The 17339-nt window shown below is 41.5% G+C and overlaps 2 long non-coding RNA genes across 2 annotated transcripts in view; both read right to left on the bottom strand.

Moving 5' to 3' along the window:
• Window positions 1-17339, bottom strand: part of LOC310827398 — a 793036-nt gene that overhangs the window by 233022 nt on the left and 542675 nt on the right. The gene's annotated exons all lie outside the window — the stretch shown is intronic.
• LOC310827399 overlaps window positions 5322-17339 on the bottom strand; it is a 69963-nt gene continuing 57945 nt past the window's right edge. The window contains exons 2-3 of the long non-coding RNA XR_014556346.1: window positions 8330-8442; window positions 5322-5443 (exon numbers count right to left, since the gene is read on the bottom strand). This is a non-coding gene — a long non-coding RNA (uncharacterized lncRNA). The remainder of the gene's footprint in view (window positions 5444-8329; window positions 8443-17339) is intronic.

The following is a 17339-nucleotide window of genomic DNA, read 5'->3' on the forward strand; positions in this document are numbered from 1 at the left end:
AATGCATGAGATCTGCAGAATTCAGCACGATTCAGAAAATTTTAAAAAGGGGGGAGATCACCTTCAAATTATTTCTTCGTGTAATGCACAATAAAAATAATAGAAATCGGTTTTTTAATTGAAGGAAGGGTTGTACAATCTTGCATTTTAAACTTAATTTAATCAAGTAATATTATGAATAGGATTTTTAATGCTGATTTTAATGCTGTATTTTATATTGCTGTAACCTGACCTGGGACCTACTAGTGATGGATGGAATATTGTTGTTTTCCTTCCTGTGATTTAAGTACCAACACTTGGCTTAGCACTAGAAATCATTGGTATGAGTAAGTATCAACATATTGGTACAGCATCTGAAGCCTCCATTCTAACTAATAGAAATGAAAAGCCATTAATATGACCACACCTTAAAAAAAGCAATAGGGTTATAGGTGGAAATAAAAGAAAACTGCAATATCTGAAATAAAATTTTACATGTTATGTCTGCAGAAATCTTATGTAGTCAAGAGTTACTTATCATAAAATTAATTCAGCCTTTTTCTTCTGTACCACTTCATTTTAGCCTATGATTAAATTCAGCCTCTAATTCTGGAAAGAAGTGTGTTCATTTAGGCTCCCAGTCCCTACCCCTGGCTGCCATTATATACAATGTATATCCAAGTACAGCTGTTTATCTCAGACTTCTTCAAGTCATTGCATCAGTTTCGATAACAAACTGCTGAGTCTTCATGGCAGGAGCCGTATTTTTAACCTACAAGGACAGAACCACACATTCACTTCATATATCATGCCCTTCATTTGAAATCTCAAGGTACTAGTAAGCAAATGGCGTTTCCGTGAGCTCTGGCTTCCGTCACGGTGTTCCATTGCACCAGAAGCAGTTTAGTCATGCTGGCCACATGACCCGGAAAGCTGTCTGTGGACAAACGTTGGATCCCTCGGCCTGAAGCGAGACAAGCACCGCACCCCATAGTTGCCTTTGACTGGAGTTAACTACCAGGGGCCCTTTACCTTTTTTTTACCTACTAGTACAGTAAATTTTTAAAAAATGCAATGCAAAATAAAACAGCAGCCAACTGGCCATGGCAGATGTTTCATTAATAAATGCAATAGGAGCCTGGGATGATTTGCTACTGTAGACAACATGCCCTGCTGCCCCACCCCTACATCTAGGCCCATACCCTCCAACATTTCTCCAATGGAAATAGGGATGTCCCATTCCATAATGATTATTTTACTATTTATACACCACACATCTTACTGGGTAGCCCCAGACACTCTGGGCAGCTTCCAACATATATAAAAACATGATAGAAGATTAAACATTAAAAAAACCTTCCCTATACAGGATTGCCTTCAGACGGCTCAGGGGTTGGATAAATCCATACCTTCCAACATTTCCCCAATGAAAAGAGGGATGTCCTAAGGAAAAGTGGGACATTCTGAGATCAAATCAGAAACCAGGATGGCTTCTCTAAATCAGGGACGTCCCTGGAAAATAGGGACACTTGGAGGGTCTGCAGGCCTCCTCTCTGCCTCTCATTGCACCCTGACACCACAACTACACCCTTGCCCACAGCACCGAGAGTGCAGCACTAAGGGTGAGAATATGGCAGTCAATAAAGCCATTCAGAGCTTCCACCCTATAAGTAGTCTTACACTGTTAATGTGCTGGCACCTCAAGTCCCAACTACAGCGCTCCCAAGCGAGTTCACTTCTCTTCCTCTCATTCTTTCACAGCTGTTGTTACTTATTCTTACCACCCCTGCACTGCTGCCTATAATTTACATTCCTACACATTTCATTTATATTTCGCATCATTGATTCGATTCCAAAAATTTCTTTCCTATTTAGTCTAATAGATGTAAAACATGATTTAGACATTTGCTCATAAATGTGACTGAAACCAGCTGTGCCTCCACAAGTGATTGGATAAAGCACAATATTTAATATCTTTCTGCCTGCATTAATGGGAATTTCACACATTATGTGTGGTAACAAAGACATGCTTGCATCCTCATGTGCACATGGTGGGAAGCAGTGGCCTATCCAGCCATTCTGGTGTGTGTCTTAAACAGAAAAGGCTGAAGTTTTAACCCCGCTTACCTGAAAGTAATATCCACTGAATTCAATAGGACTTTCTTCTGAGTAGGCAAGGTTAGCTTTGTGCTGAAAGTGCTGCATATGTGAAACTCATCCCTAAGTAAATGCTGACACTATAAACATCTTTCTCTCCCATGTGAGAGAAGTGTGCATGCATGTGTATATATCTTCTCTCAGATGGAATAATTCCATGTGTGCCTAGAGGAAGCACATAGCGTGTGTCACCCAGAAACAAAGAAAGAATGCTTTCCGCTTCTAAAAACAACTTTTTGTTGCTTATTCATATGCAAATGTTACTGTTTATTCATATGAAAATCTTTGTTGTTTATTCATATGCAAATGTTTGCAGATTTCATTGACTGGACAATTAAAATTCACACCATTAATCAACTAAAATTTATTTGAGTGACACTGTAATAGAGAGTGAGAGCGATATGCAGGGACTGAAAACATGGAAGAACTTAAGAAGACCTCTGCTGGCCAAATGCCCATCTAGTTCAGCATACTGTTCTCACAGTGGCCAACCTGATGCCTGTGGTGAGCATGCAAGCAGCACCTGATCATAACAGCGCTCTTCCCTCCTGCAGTTTCCAGCAGCTGGTATTCAGAGCCATAGTGCCCTCTGATCTTGGAGGCAGAGCATAGCCAACTAGTAGCCATTGAGAGCCTTATCTTCCATGAATTGGTCTAATCCTCTTTTAAAGCCATCCAAGTAGGTGGCCATCACTGACTCCTGTGGGAACAAGTTCCTAGGTTTTAACTACCGTATTTTTCTCTCTATAAGACGCACCAGACCATAAGTCGCGCCTAGTTTTTGGAGGAGGAAAACAAGAAAAAAAATATTCTGAATCCCAGAAGCCAGAACAGCAAGAGGGATCTGGCTTCTGGGATAGCCTCTTGCTGTTCTGGCTTCTGGGATAGCCGTGGGAAGCCTCTTCAGGGCAGCGGGATGAAGGCTCCCTGTGCCCTCAAGAGGCTAAGCCAGAAGCCAAGACAGCAAGCGGGATCACTGGGCAGCGGGACGAAGGCTCCCCCAAGAGCCGCGCTCCCTTTAAAGAGTGCACGGAGTGTGTGTAGCTCTTGGGGGCTGCCCTTCGCCCTCCTCGGGGAAAAGCCTGCAAGCGCCACACACACACGGTCCACACGGCTCGTGAAAGGGAGTGCTGAGCAGAGCCTGGGATGCATACAGGCTCTGCTCATCACTCCCTTAACAGAGCTGCGTGGCGCCTGTTTGCGGCTCTTTGGGGCTTTTCCCCAAGGAGGGAGAAGGGACTGACAGGCTGCCCTTCTTCCTCCTCGGGGAAAAGCCCCCAAGAGCTCCACACATGCTCCACACGGCTCTTTAAAGGGAGCACTGAGCAGAGCCTCCTGCCTGCATTTGCTCTATAAGACGCACACACATTTCCCCTTACGTTTTAGGAGGGGGAAAGTGCATCTTATAGAGTGAAAAATACGGTGAATAAGCACTTAACCTTGATCTGTCCTGAATCTTCCAGCATTCAGCTTCATTGTATGTCCATGAGTTCTAGTGTTATAAGAGAGGAAGAAAAACTTTTCTCTTTCCGCTTTCTCCATACCATACACTGGTACCTCTGGTTGCGAACGGGATCCGTTCCGGAGCCCTGTTTGCAACCTGAAAGGAACGCAACCTGCGTCTGCTCATGCGCATGACATCATTTTGCACATCTGTGCATGCACGAGTGGTGAATCCCAGATGTAAGCCTTTCCGGTACTTCTGGGTCGCCGCAGGACGCAACCTGAAAACGCGCAACCTGAAGCGAATGCAACATGAGTAATGATTGTAGTTGTATAGGCTTCTATTGTGTCATCTCTTGCTTACCTTTTCTCTAAACAAAAAAGCCCCAAATCAGTGGTGTAGCATAGGCGGAGGGTGTCACGGGGTGGTTGCGCCAGGCGCAAAATTGTTAGGAGGTGTTGGTGTTGCCTTAGTACAGCTGCATGCTTACTTTGCTGGGCTCCGTTGAAAACGGCTTCTCCATGCAAACCAGGAAGTGACCTCTCCAGACAACAGAACAATTCTTCTTTCCTTATCTCTGCAGCTGCAGTCTTCTGAGTGATACAGACACCATTAGGCAGTTTAATGCACATGATTACTCCATCCATTTCCCTCCCTCCCCTCCACACAGCCCGGGGCTGTGCAACCCACACTACGCCACTGCCCCAAATGCTCCAACTTTTCCTTGAAAGGGAACTGCTGCACCCCCTTTCATTCTGGTTGCCATTTCCCAAATCTTTTCCACCTCTGCAACCTCCTCTTTGAGGCCAGGCAACCAGAACTGTAGACAGTGTTACAATTGTGGTTGCACCATAGAGTCATCTAATGGCAGTATAAAACCAGCAGTTTTCTTTTTCGTTCCTTTCCTAATGACCCCTAGCATGGAATTTGCCTTTTCCACAGCTGCTACACAATGGGTCCACATCTTCAGACACACTCAGATATACAGCAGCAGCAGCAGCAGCAGCAGCAGGAACGCTTGGGTAAGGCTGCTTGTCTGTGAGGGTGTCTTTTGCTGGATCAGGATGTTTAGCTTTCATAACACCAGTGCAGAAAATCACATCTCATATTTCTCCCAGGGGCAGATTTAAAATTCCACCTATCAATCCACTCTGGTTCTTGATTTGTCTCAAAAGTAGCAACCTTATTCCAATGTAAGCAGAGCTAAATTTCATTTTGAAATACAGGAGCTACACATTAGTTTCCCAAATCAGATGATGACTTGTAATAAATATTTTAAATCTGAATTTCATTCCTACCAACAGCAGACATTTCAAGATTATTTCTGTTTAACCTAACAAAGCCATGTCAGCAGAGATAAAAATTATGCCAGAAAAGATCAGTCAGATCAGTCAGAATGATAGAAGATGACTTTATTCTTGCCATATTTTTTACCTGGCTGAGCTAACTGCAATCTTTTTATTGTGGTTTAGAAAGCATATATAAAACATACATTTCTGAATGCGGCTCTGCTTTCAATTTATTTGATTTGTGGAATTAATCAGATTATGCTAATATTTAACAGAGGTTTTTTAAAAATAATAATAATCAGATTTTATTCCTCTTAGCTGCGCTCAAATGAATCACATCCCTTGCATTATGTGACATTTTTCTTTTTCTTTCTGAAAGGCCCACGGGCATTATCTGAACATTCTTTAACTTGTATAACATCAAATGTGCATTTCTCTATCATCTTCCAAAGTGGTTTATTGAGGTGAAACTGAAGACCGCATGAAAAATGGAACGAAACAAAAACATTATTTGATATGATTAATGTCTGTTCAGGGAGAGGATCATGTCACCAGAATTCTTCAGGCCATCAATCTGAAAAAAACACGAAATGTTTCTAAATGGCACAACCCTGTGATTCTAGTGCTCGTATTACCACAAAAGGCAGTATTTGCCTTGTTTGTATGGAAACACGAACACAGCACCCACCTCTTTACAATTGAACCACAATGCCTATAGGAAGGAGGTTGGTTCCCCTCACATAATGATACTGAAGCATAGGAGTCTCATGAGATTAGAGATTTGGCCTGGAGGCTGTCTCATAAGACTTCAGACAAGGTGCACTACAGACAACTCCCAAATGTCCTGTTTAACGAAGACATTCTGAGAAAAGCAGCTTAGTTGTGAAGACAGTAAGAAAATCAAGCAACCCCAAAGTCAGGAATACCCCCAGGCTGAGCTGTCCATGGCCTGCAAAAAGTAACTCCACAGAGGAGTGATTCAGGTTTTATCCTGTTCCCTCCCACTGGAGTCAACGGGGGTGGGGATTACACCCCATCTTATTGTGGTCAGGTTTCCTACTAGGGTAGTGGGCAAGGGATAATTAGGAATCAGTATAGGTTTGTCCCTCTCCTATGCCACTCACAGCACATCCACAACGTTTTCCACTCTGGTTATATTTCTAACATGTATTCATTTCATTCATTCATTTGCTATATTTCTAGGTCGCCTTCATCAGTTTCCATCAGAATTACAGGGTGGCATACCGTATTCATATTGAAACAAAGAAAACAATTATAAAATGAAAATCAAAACAATTGATGCAACCGAACAGTTACAACATCAGTTACCACAACTATTTCACTGCAGCAAATGGGACACTTCTAATTCATGTCGGTCTCTTCAAACAATTCATCTCAATGTCCCAATGGCATGGGTGAAAAGATAGGTCTTAGGACAACAACAGAACCCTACTAGTGAAGATGTCATATGCAAGGGGAGGGAATTTCAGAAGTTTCCTTAGATGAATCTGCAAATCTAATGCTTTTATGGATTTTGATGTTAACAAAAAGAGTGTTTGTTTAATATTGTTGTGTATGTGTTTTATTTTACAGTTCCGTTTTTACAGCTCTCCTTTTCCACACTTGCTAATTTCCACACCTCATCTAAGAGCTCCCTTTTTAGGATAGATTTATGGAGAGACTTGTTAACATGGCAATAACCACATTTTTCACTCTGCTACTGCCTGTCAGCACCTACCTTATAGGGGCACTAGATGATTCAGACTCAGCTGATCTGGCACACAGAATGACTTCTCTACAGACAAAGGTGAGCTTCTGCCATTGCAATGAGAGCGGAAAAGTTTTGTTTGCAAGTGGGGAATAGGACTATGTGTTCTCAGAGACTAGAAGCATCTGAACACCAGTTAGAACATATAAGTTTACCTCCTTCGCTTCCTATCTCCAATCAGCATGTAGGGTAAGGGTGGAAGCATTTCCATAAGAACCCAGAACTTGCTGATTTCCATACAGTTCTGGGTTCATTCTAGAAAGAGCAGAGCAGGTGTGTGTCACATCCTGCCTCAAGTGGCCTCAAGTGCTCCAAAAGGGCAGCAATGTCACCACTGCTTTGGTGTGCTGGAGACTTTGAAGAACACCAGGTAATGCCCAGCACAATCTGAGAGATGTCTCTGGGCCTTGCCAAGCTTTGCTTTGTACTCAAAAACTCTGCTTACAACTGTGGCTGAAAACGTATTGCTTGAACTGTATCATATTTTGAAGGTATATTTTAGCTCAATAGCCTACCATGTTTTCAGACCTGGCACTAAGGATGCTCAAATCTTTCAATTTAAGTTTTTCTTAGCTTCTCATTTTTCCACTCTTAAGACGAGCTCTGCACATTAGTTTGCATATTTTAAAAAATTAACAAATCTCCATGAAAATTCAGCTGCATTTTAGTGTGAATTTCTCCACCTATACATATCTTGGTATGCAATTTTGTCTAATACATACATTTTTGCAACACAATTTTGCCTTATATAATGCACTTGTGCATGTTATTTTCACTAATATGTGTATTTTTATAGGCACTTTACCCCAGTGTGCATTACTTTGCGAGAGAACTGTGTTACAAAATTCAGAGAATTGCAAATTTCAAAGGATGACTGTGTTTCAGTACACATATTGTTCTGGGAAGTGTGAATTAGTTAGGTTCACCTTATGAACTGGACTGAATTTCTTCCCCATCAGTATCTGGGTCCCACTTTTAAACCAAACATGCGTTTTGAGAATCCATTTCTTAATATTGTACCCTATTTTTGTATGGTGGCAGCACTGTTGCTATAACCCCTCTTAGATCAGGCCACAACTCAGTAGTGAGACGCAACTCACCAGTCAAAGACCAAAGGCATAGCTGTCCTTTCCTACCATCCCTCGTTCAGGAGAAGAAAACCTCCATCCTTTGCTCAAAGCATATTGTTTGTGCAAACTGAAGCAATGAATTGCCAACCTGCTTGCTCACTGGCCTGTTCTCCTGGTGATTCAGTTTGAATTGTCTGTCCTTTCTGTAAATCTTAATGCCTCATTAGATTGCATTAAAGATGACAGTGCCTATTGATGGTAGGTCTGAAAACCAGAGATTATGGTGTCATACAACACCAGGCAATATATGAGTCACTCAGCCCCTTTGAAAGTGTCTCACATCTGGCTGGCAGTGAATGGAGCCACTGTCAAACCATTTGCTGTTGTAGTACCTGGTTCCTTATGTTCCAATTACAAGTTTTGAATGAAGGAGTTAGGAGAGTCTGGGGAATTGTGGCCGTAGTTCACACAAGCTAGCTAAACAAAGGAAGCCCTGTTCCTCATTATGCTCCTGCACTTAATTAGGAAGTGAGTTTGTTGATCGCTAGCTGCATCAAGAACCACTCATTTATAGCAGAACAGTTTAGCGATTCTATGAAAGTTTATTTCAATGACATCTTACACTTTGGCCAGGAGGGAGAGGCCTTTGTTTCATCTGAAGTGAAATATGTTTCTTGTAGTCATTTGCCTTGACAGGAGGAGGAGGAGGAGGAGGAACAGCCGTGTTTTCTTTCACTGGGAGGACACATAATGGAACAGGAGGGGAGAAATGGGAAACATGTCATTGCAGTAGGCAGTTAATTGTTTTAGGAATGGCACTTTGTAACATGGGTGCTTGAAGATGCCGCGTTGATGCCGTTCCCATAACTTTTGGCTAAGAGATCAAGGTCAAATCACTTACAGGTCTGACAATTTATCACTCTCTGTTTGGAAAGTGCTGATTTTACTGGTTTATAAAACAATGTAATGCTTTCTCTCTGGACACGCTGAAGGCTATCTCATCTGGGAGGCTGATAATTCAATCAGCAAGCAAGAGAGGCAGAATGCAGTTGGCTGAAGATGCCTCGCCACAGAGGAAGTAATTGTTGTGGCCATCCTCTCCACAGAAAATGCACGCACAGTCCTTTTCCATTACCTAAGGATGCCAGCCAATAACCCATTTAAGCAATGCTTCGTTCCCAGGTCTAGCAGAAATAAATGGCTAAGGAAATGCCTTGCTAAAAAGCTGATTACATTCCAGTACGCTGAGAATGAAAATCACCTGAAAAAAAATGTTCATTCATGGCCCAAGAGTAACATTAATGTTCACCTATGTTTCTGCAGTTTGAATGTATGAATAGAGAAGCTATTAAAGCAATACTAATATTCTCTTCTCTTTCTTGGCTGTTTCCCCCCTACTGTTTTAAGCCAACTCCATTATCTAGCTGTGTGCTGTTTCAACCTTAGGTCAAAGAGACCCAGAATGTCAAGGGTCCAATATAAGGCAGTGGAGTGCACAAGAAAGAACAAACCTTTTCATTAAAGAAAATGTTTCAGTTTTAGGGCAATACACACACACACACACACACACACACACAAGCAGAGAGAGAGAGAGAGAGAGAGAGAGAGAGAGAGAGAGAGAGAGACTGAGGCAAAATGCCAAAAAGAATTAGAGCTCTTCCACAATTCTTTGCGCTGGCCATGATTTTCTGTGTTTTACTTCTTTTGTTCCCTAACCAGTTTTCTAATATGACAGCCTTCCCTACCCACCGCAAGTGCCGGTTTTGACCTATAAAACCTTATGCAGCTCAGGACCTCAAGGATTGCCTCTTCCCACATAAACCAGCCTGGCCCCTGCATCAGGGGCATAGCATGGGGATGTCAGGGGGGCGTAGTCCTGTATGCATGAGTTTAAGGGGGCTGAGTCACGGTCCCCCACACAGGGATCCCCGTACTGCCCTGCCTGCCACCTGGTGTCTCTGGGCCTTGCCACTGCGCCCCCAGCCCCCTTGCTGAATGGCCGCCCGGCCAGTGATGGGGGATATGCCTGCCAAGGGCCACGTTGCCTGGGTCAGTTCCCCGCTGCACCAGCAGGCATCACTAACCATTAAGCCTCACTAATCATTAAGCTTGCTAGTAACAGCAAAGTGGAAGAGAATTCAGTGGAAGACACAAGATTAGTGCAACATAATAGGAAGACTGGGGTGGGGGAGAAGACTTGAGTGTTCATTGGTAGTTGAAACATTGGTAGTTCAATCAATTGTGTCTGGAAGAAAATATACCATAGTCTAAAACTGAGATTTAGCACATTGTTATTAATTATGGAGCAATCAGGTTTGGCAAGCACAAATATATTCAATCACAACATTTCTATATCAATTCCCCATAGCAACGTGAGTGCATGTTTGTCAAAAGAATGTCAAATGTTCTCCTTTATGTGATATCTTTTAGTGTATACGAGGTCAATATAACTTGATATTCAGTTGAACAGGGCAAGTTATATAGCTCTGGGTGACCTAGCTCAATGACAAAGCACACACAGAAGGTCCCATGCTCAAACCTGGTATCTCAAGGAAGGATGGGAAAGGACCTCTGGAAAGCTGGTGCCGGTCTGTGCGGAACCTGTCTCCATCCAGATGTTGTTGGACTCCAAATTCCATCATCCTTGACCATTAGTCATGCTAGCTAGGGCTGATGGGATTCAGAGTACCACAGCTACTGGAGGGCCAAGGTATCCTCATTACTGGTTTAGACAATACCTAGCAAGTTAAGTAGACTAATGGTCTGATACAGTGTAAGGCAGCTTCCTGGATGAACTAAATGACTGAAGACCGTCATGGGGAAGCTGTGGTTCACTTTATGCTGTTGGACAACAACTTCTATCAGCCTGAGCTAGCATGGCCAATGATTAGGGATGATGGGAGTTGGAGTCCGACAACATTTGGAGGGTACTATGTGGGCTAACCTTGCAGTATGAAAGTATTATAGTTCATAAAAAGCCACATGTTTCCAATGCCTCACCAAAGTGTGCTTGCAGCATCTAACATTCAATGCAGTCTTTTAAAGCTCCTGGACAAAGCAAATTGCAGCATTAAGACTACCACTTTCAAACTTCTCCCTTGTGCTTTCTTCACACCAAGAGACAGAGAAAACAAAATTCTCAGCAACACTCAAGAACAGACAGTGTGTAATCCTAAAGTGCTACTTCTATAATACTTAGCTTTTGGTGGGCTGGAGTTTTGCTTTTCCTTCAGGAAACCATTAATCAGATCCCCAAGTACAGTAATTGGACCATGTCCAACAGGCGCTGAACTAGGCTTCCCCTCCTGTTGTCTCAGACATAATATGACCAAAAAGGGAGTAGACAGTGGGAAATCAAGATTTAAAGCACAGTGTGTTAAACAAACAAGGTGTTTCCAATGCATTGCCAGCAGAGAGTATTTCGTTCTACTAAATTATTGCAGAATCACAATTTGGGCTAATAACACACCTGATGTCAACAATCAATGGTAGCCTCGCCTCCACCTGCATTCTCCTTGCATTCTCAGTGCATTAAGTGCAGGCGCAGGCTGCTCTGCCCGCTGCAGCCACTGCCAGCCCAAGCTGGGAAAAGAGTCACACGGGCGCAGCAGTGGCCCTACATGCCCGCACACGCGTGCCTTTTTCCCTGGCTCAGGCTGGCAGTGGCTCGGGCTGTCCTCTTTTTTGCTCTTCAAATATGGCAACCCTCAACGAAAGCATCCATGACAGATGACCCTCCAGCCTCTGCTTGAAGACCTCCAAGGAAGGAGAGTCCACAACTATTCCACTGTGTAGATCATGGCAGCTGGCCTGACTATGACTAGTGTCATCTCTGACCAGTGTCCATGCTTGGTTGGAGATGATAGGAGTTGGAGTTCAACAACTTCTGAAGAGTTCCCATCCCTACTATGTCCAACATGGCAATATATAAATATTAAGCAATTTTAGAGCCCACTGACGTCAATTAAATTGTTATGGTTAATATATATTTAAAAAAACTGTGAGTAAAGGAATGCATGGTGCTAAATCATACATAGTTTGCTTCAAAACTGAAAGCAGAGTTACAGCACAATCTATACATGTTTACTCAGAAGTTGCTGGAATAGGCAGCAGCCTTGAATTAACACTTACTGCATTGAGAAGAAAATGTCGCTAAGGGGTTAATGTATCTGGGAGAGGGGGCTGGGTGGCTTTCCTGGGTTGTGAGCTTAGTTTCAGTTCCCCTTCCCTCCCTTGCTTGCTTCTGTTTGCAGCATGTAATGGATGATCATCTTAAGTAAAGGAACCCGTTTAAATCTTATAGCTATGCCTGTCTTGCTTGGAATAAGAAAAAGAACCTACACTGCAACAGAAGTTAGCCCCACTGTGTGCTCAATGGGGCTTGCTCCCTAGTGTTTAGGCTTGTAGCCTTAACCTTCTGTTCCGGAGTAAAACTGGCTGCTAACCATACCAACCACTGTGACTAAATTGACTCCAAAAGCTGTGAATTCCATCAGAAAGATAAATTGAGGAAAGATCACCAGAGATGTTGTTTCGGGACTGGACATGCAAGCAGAACTGTTCCAAGTCTTTCCCCATAGCAGGAAGTTTCCATTCCAAAGCTGGGAATATAAGGAAATCATTCCTTATGCAAAATTCCCTCTTTGTGTCAGGCAGATAACAAAGATAACTCCTTTAATGGAACCAAGGGCACTCAGTTGGGGAGAACTTTCATTCTGCCACAAAAAAATAAATTCATAAAAATTCAGTTTATAAATGTTTGGACCCAAAGAACTATAAGTGGAAGGGGAAAATATATTAGTGTTCAGGGAAGTTTTTAATGTGTGACATCTTAGTGTATTTTTGGTCTCTGTGGAGGCTGCCCAGAGTGGCTGGGCAAACCCAGCCAGATGGGTGGGGTATAAATAAATTATTATTATTATTATTATTATTATTATTATTATTATTATTATTATTATTATTGTACTGTACTAAACACTCAGACCCTTCAAGTGTCCCTATTTTCCAGGGACATCCCAGATTTAGAGAAGCCATCCCAGTTTCTGATTTGATCCCAGAATGTCCTGCTTTTCCTTAGAATGTCCCTATTTTCCTTGGAGAAATGTTGAAGGGTTTGGAGTTATGTGACCCCCAAGCCAAGGAGATAAGTTTAGGGTTGCCATGTTTCAAAAAGTGAAAATCCGGATGCAAGAGTTGTTCAGCTTTTTTGTAGAATCTCCCCCCAAAATATTTGACAGTTATGTCCGGGAAATTGCAGACATATGGCAGCAAACCTTTAAAAGACATTTGAAGGCAGCCCTGTATAAGGATGTTTTTTCATGTTTAATGTTTCATTATATTTTTATATATGGTGGAAGCCACCCAGTCAGATGGGTGGAGTACAATATTGTTGTTGTTGTTGTTGTTTGTTGTTATTGAATTGGACATCCCTATTTTCATAGGAGAAATGTTGGAGGCTATGCTCAGTGCCATAATGCAGCAGTGATGTGTGGAATAAAATATCCTGAAAGATGGCTGGGCTGGCTGGCTCATATCCTGAACAGGAGCACTCCACGTTGCTGGTCCTACTTGTAAATAGATACTTACAAAGCCTTCAGTGTTTATTCCTCCAGGAGGAAGCTGTCAAGCGGATGCTGTCAAAAGCAGCCCATTCAGAGAAGGGAGAATGCATCTGATTTATACACACTTGTAACTGTTGTTTGACAGAGAAGAAGGTCTGCAAACATAACTGCAGAGAAGTTTCCACCAGGTATAAAATGTTCTAAACAAATCTTTTTGTTGCACCAGCCAATTTTTTTTTTTTTTTTTAAGAGAGCATTGTTTGGTTTAAATGGGTTTCTGGCTTAGGGATCTTTTAAAAGGAAAAAGGAAAAAAAGTCAGCCTTCACAATATTTCATAGGAAACTTCCATAAGTAAAAACATCCTAGGCCAGGAAATTTTATACTCATCCTCAGTTCTACCTCTTTAAAATATTTTAAGGGAAACACTGTTTGTTCTCTGTGACTGGTTAATTGCATTTTAATTTGGTAATTGCAAACAGATCCCAGTGTCTTAGCTTCCCCATAAGCATAATAAATATTAATGTGGTGGAACAAGGGATGCACTTGCGAACTCCAGAGGCAGGGATGGGAATTCGATTCGCTGATCATTTCTCCTGTATCACATGGTTTTGATTAAAGGCTCTCTTGAAACAGATGTAGTATGCAGGACATATATAATACATGCAGCTTCTATAAACATGAAATGCTTACCAATATATATTTCATTTTATCCATTTTAGTTCAAACCACGAAGCCCATTTGGCTCATATTTCTACTAGCATTCATGCTAATTCTCAGTCGACCCATTGTAATAGATTCAAACAATGGGTTTGCTTTTTAAAAAAAAGTTTATCATGAAATTAGGAGAGATTCAAGTCTACCATTCTATGATTTTCAGGCGTTGCAGTATATGAAACAGCACACTCTATTCAACCTTCCAATGCATCCGTAGAAGTGTTTCTGCGGTGCTTATTTTATTTTTAAATTGCCCTAGTCAAAATTCCTGAGTTTATCCAGATTTGATTTTATTTGTAACATTTCTTACCCGCGCTTCACAAAATGGTTTTACTTTTCTAAGAAATGCATTCTCATTTTACAGAAACTTTTCTTTTGCTTGATTGTGCAAAGAGTAAGTGGTAATACGAGTACTCTCTTCTAAGCTCACCTGAGGATTTATGTCATTAAATCACCACTTCCCATGTGTTTGAGATATATCTGTATATCTGTGCGTGTGTGCACACATGCATGTATATACATGCACACATGTATAGACACACACACATGCCGTTTTGTGAAACAATCTGTTGCTTTCTATTCATCACCGATCCCATTTCCTTTCTTACCTTCTGTGACTGTTGTCATTCCTACATGCTTCTGTCCCGGCATTGACATTGTGTGTTTATGTTTATGCAAAGTTATGAATATTCACAGATGTGTACATGAATGTCAATCATTTTTTTAAAATGGTACTTTATAGGTAAATGATTGAGCACTAGCCGAGCCATGTGCCTCCATATGCCTGCTATCTTCCTATATTAAGTGACTGTGGCTTTCCATTCCTTACATTAGAAAGAGAATGTAAGGAAGGTTGTGAGCTGCTCCTTACTGCTTTGTCTCCCATTGTTTCAAGTCATTCCCCCCTCTACCGCTGCCTCACCCTCTTCTGGTATCAGAGTCAGGGTAGGACTAGATGACCCTTGGTGTCCCTTCCAACTTTACAATTCTATAATTGTATGAAGAAGCATGAGAATATTTTTGTTTTGGGATTCCTCTCTGGTCATGTAAGTTAGATTGCTGTAAATACAAAGAAAGAATTCATTACAGCCATACCTCGGGTTAAATATGCTTCGGGATGAATATTTTCGGGTTGAGCTCCTCGGCGACCCAGAAGTAACGGATTGCGTTACTTCTGGGTTTCGCCGTTCGCGCATGCGCAGACGCTCAAAACGACATCATGCGCAGAAGTGGCGAATCGCGACCCGCGGATGCAGGATGCAGACTTCAGGATGCGAACAGGGCTCTGGAACAGATTCCATTCACTTCCAGAGGTACCACTGTACTGCCAATTCCTCTGTGACAATAGAGCCAACTATGGAGTTAGAGAATACTTTCCTATATTAAGAAGCCTATCCTAGATCACTAAATAGGACCCTCCTACTAGCATAAGAGCGGCACTGATGAATCTGCATTTATTTATTTATTCTGTTAATTTAGGGAGGCAAGGGTGATTGAAGTCAGAGATGTAAAAACAGCTTTATGGAAATCAGAATACCCATGGCTATAAACATATGTTTTCTAGATTAGCAGCTAGTGAGCTTTGACATTTGTATAGTGAACTGTTTGTTTATCTATCCTTTGCTTTTTGTGCGTTTATAATCTGCCCCCTTCCCTCCACATTTCTTCTGCTTTCTGAAGCTGTAAAAGTTTACATGTACGCTACTACAGCAGCAAGGATCCTGATTGCAAAGCATTGGAAGACACAAGATTTACCCACACTGGAGGAATGGCACACGCAGTTGATGGACTACATGGAACTGGCCGAAATGACTGGCAGAATCCGAGACTTGGGAGAAGAAACAATCGAGGAGGACTGGAAAAAATTTAAGGACTATCTGGAAAAACACTATAAGCTGTATGAATGTTAAAAAATGCACCTTTTGGGAAACTCTAGCTTCAGTAATGTTAAACTAAAGAAATGGAAATTAAGGCACAAGAAGTCTGAGATAGAATAATGAAATAACTTTATTGTGTTTAAATGAAAATGTACATGATTTGGGTTATAACACATTTGAAATTGGGTAACATGATAAAATGAAGGATACAACAAGTAATGAAATAGTTAACAAATTGCTGATGCTATGTATCACAGAGAATGCAGGGTTGGGAGGATGTGGGGAAGTCCAGTAGATTTGGAAAAAAGAACAAGAAAATTTGTAATCTTTCTACTTTACTCTTATAATATGCTCTTTATTCTTTTTTCTGTATTTTACAAACTCAATAAAAAATATTATTAAAAAAAAATGAAGCTGTAAGAGTTTACCAAAATACCACTGCATGTGAAATAGTGGCTTTAAAGTGATCCATTCTCAGCATTCTTGATGCCAAGGGCATCAGCATTTCTGTTGAATGGTATTACCTATGATTCTTCACACAGTTCAAACAAAAGTGGCATGAGTTTTCACAGAACCATTCAGCAGTAATTTCCATAGAATCAATGGAGACTTAGACAACTTTTATATGTTTCATTCAGTAGCATGATTGCCATTGCCTCAGTGTTTGGTCCTAAACCATTCCAACTCACATGGATTGCTGACATAGCTCAGTTGGTAGAGCATGAATCTGCTAATCTCAGAGTTGTGGTTTCAAGACCCACGGTGGACAAAAGATTCCTGCATTGCAGGGGATTGGACTAGATGACCCTCATGGTCCCTTCCAACTCTACATGTCTATAATTCTATGTATACATCTTCATGTCTATTCCTACTGCCAAAGTTACATCACTCCTACTATGGCTGATATCACCAGTGTGGGCAACTAAAATGGTGGCTGAAATATATGCAACATCTTTAACGCTAAAGGATGAATAAGACACTACAACTGTACAAGTTGAGATACACTATCCCCAACTATGAGAACTTTGACATTAAAAAAAAATCAATAAATATTTTTGTTGATCCAGAAAGGTAGAAATGTGTCACTTTTGTTTTCAAAATCAGGTTTCTCAATCTACATTATTTGGCACTCCATTCATCCCTTTCTAGCCCATCTATTCTCTACCCAATCTAATGAGGACCATTTGAGAAACATATGGAGGAAAATGATGTCACCTCTTGTATGGTCTTCTTTACCAAAGTTTAAACAGAAATGACTGATGTCCGTATGTGCTAATTACTTAGAAAATGAATGGTTCTTTTTCAAGCGGTAGGCAGACAATGAGACACCCAGAAATATATATATGGGGGGGGATTCTGACCCTATTAATTCATTCTGTACTTCCTTTGAAGAAAGCCAGAAATAAACCAGATATCTCTCTGGCTTCCTCTATCAGCCTTGTAGATAATCCCACTTTGGTAACAGTCCATATGGGCAAT

Source organism: Podarcis gaigeae, assembly GCF_964106915.1.
Source record: "Podarcis gaigeae genome assembly, chromosome: 11".
Taxonomy (NCBI): domain Eukaryota; kingdom Metazoa; phylum Chordata; class Lepidosauria; order Squamata; family Lacertidae; genus Podarcis; species Podarcis gaigeae.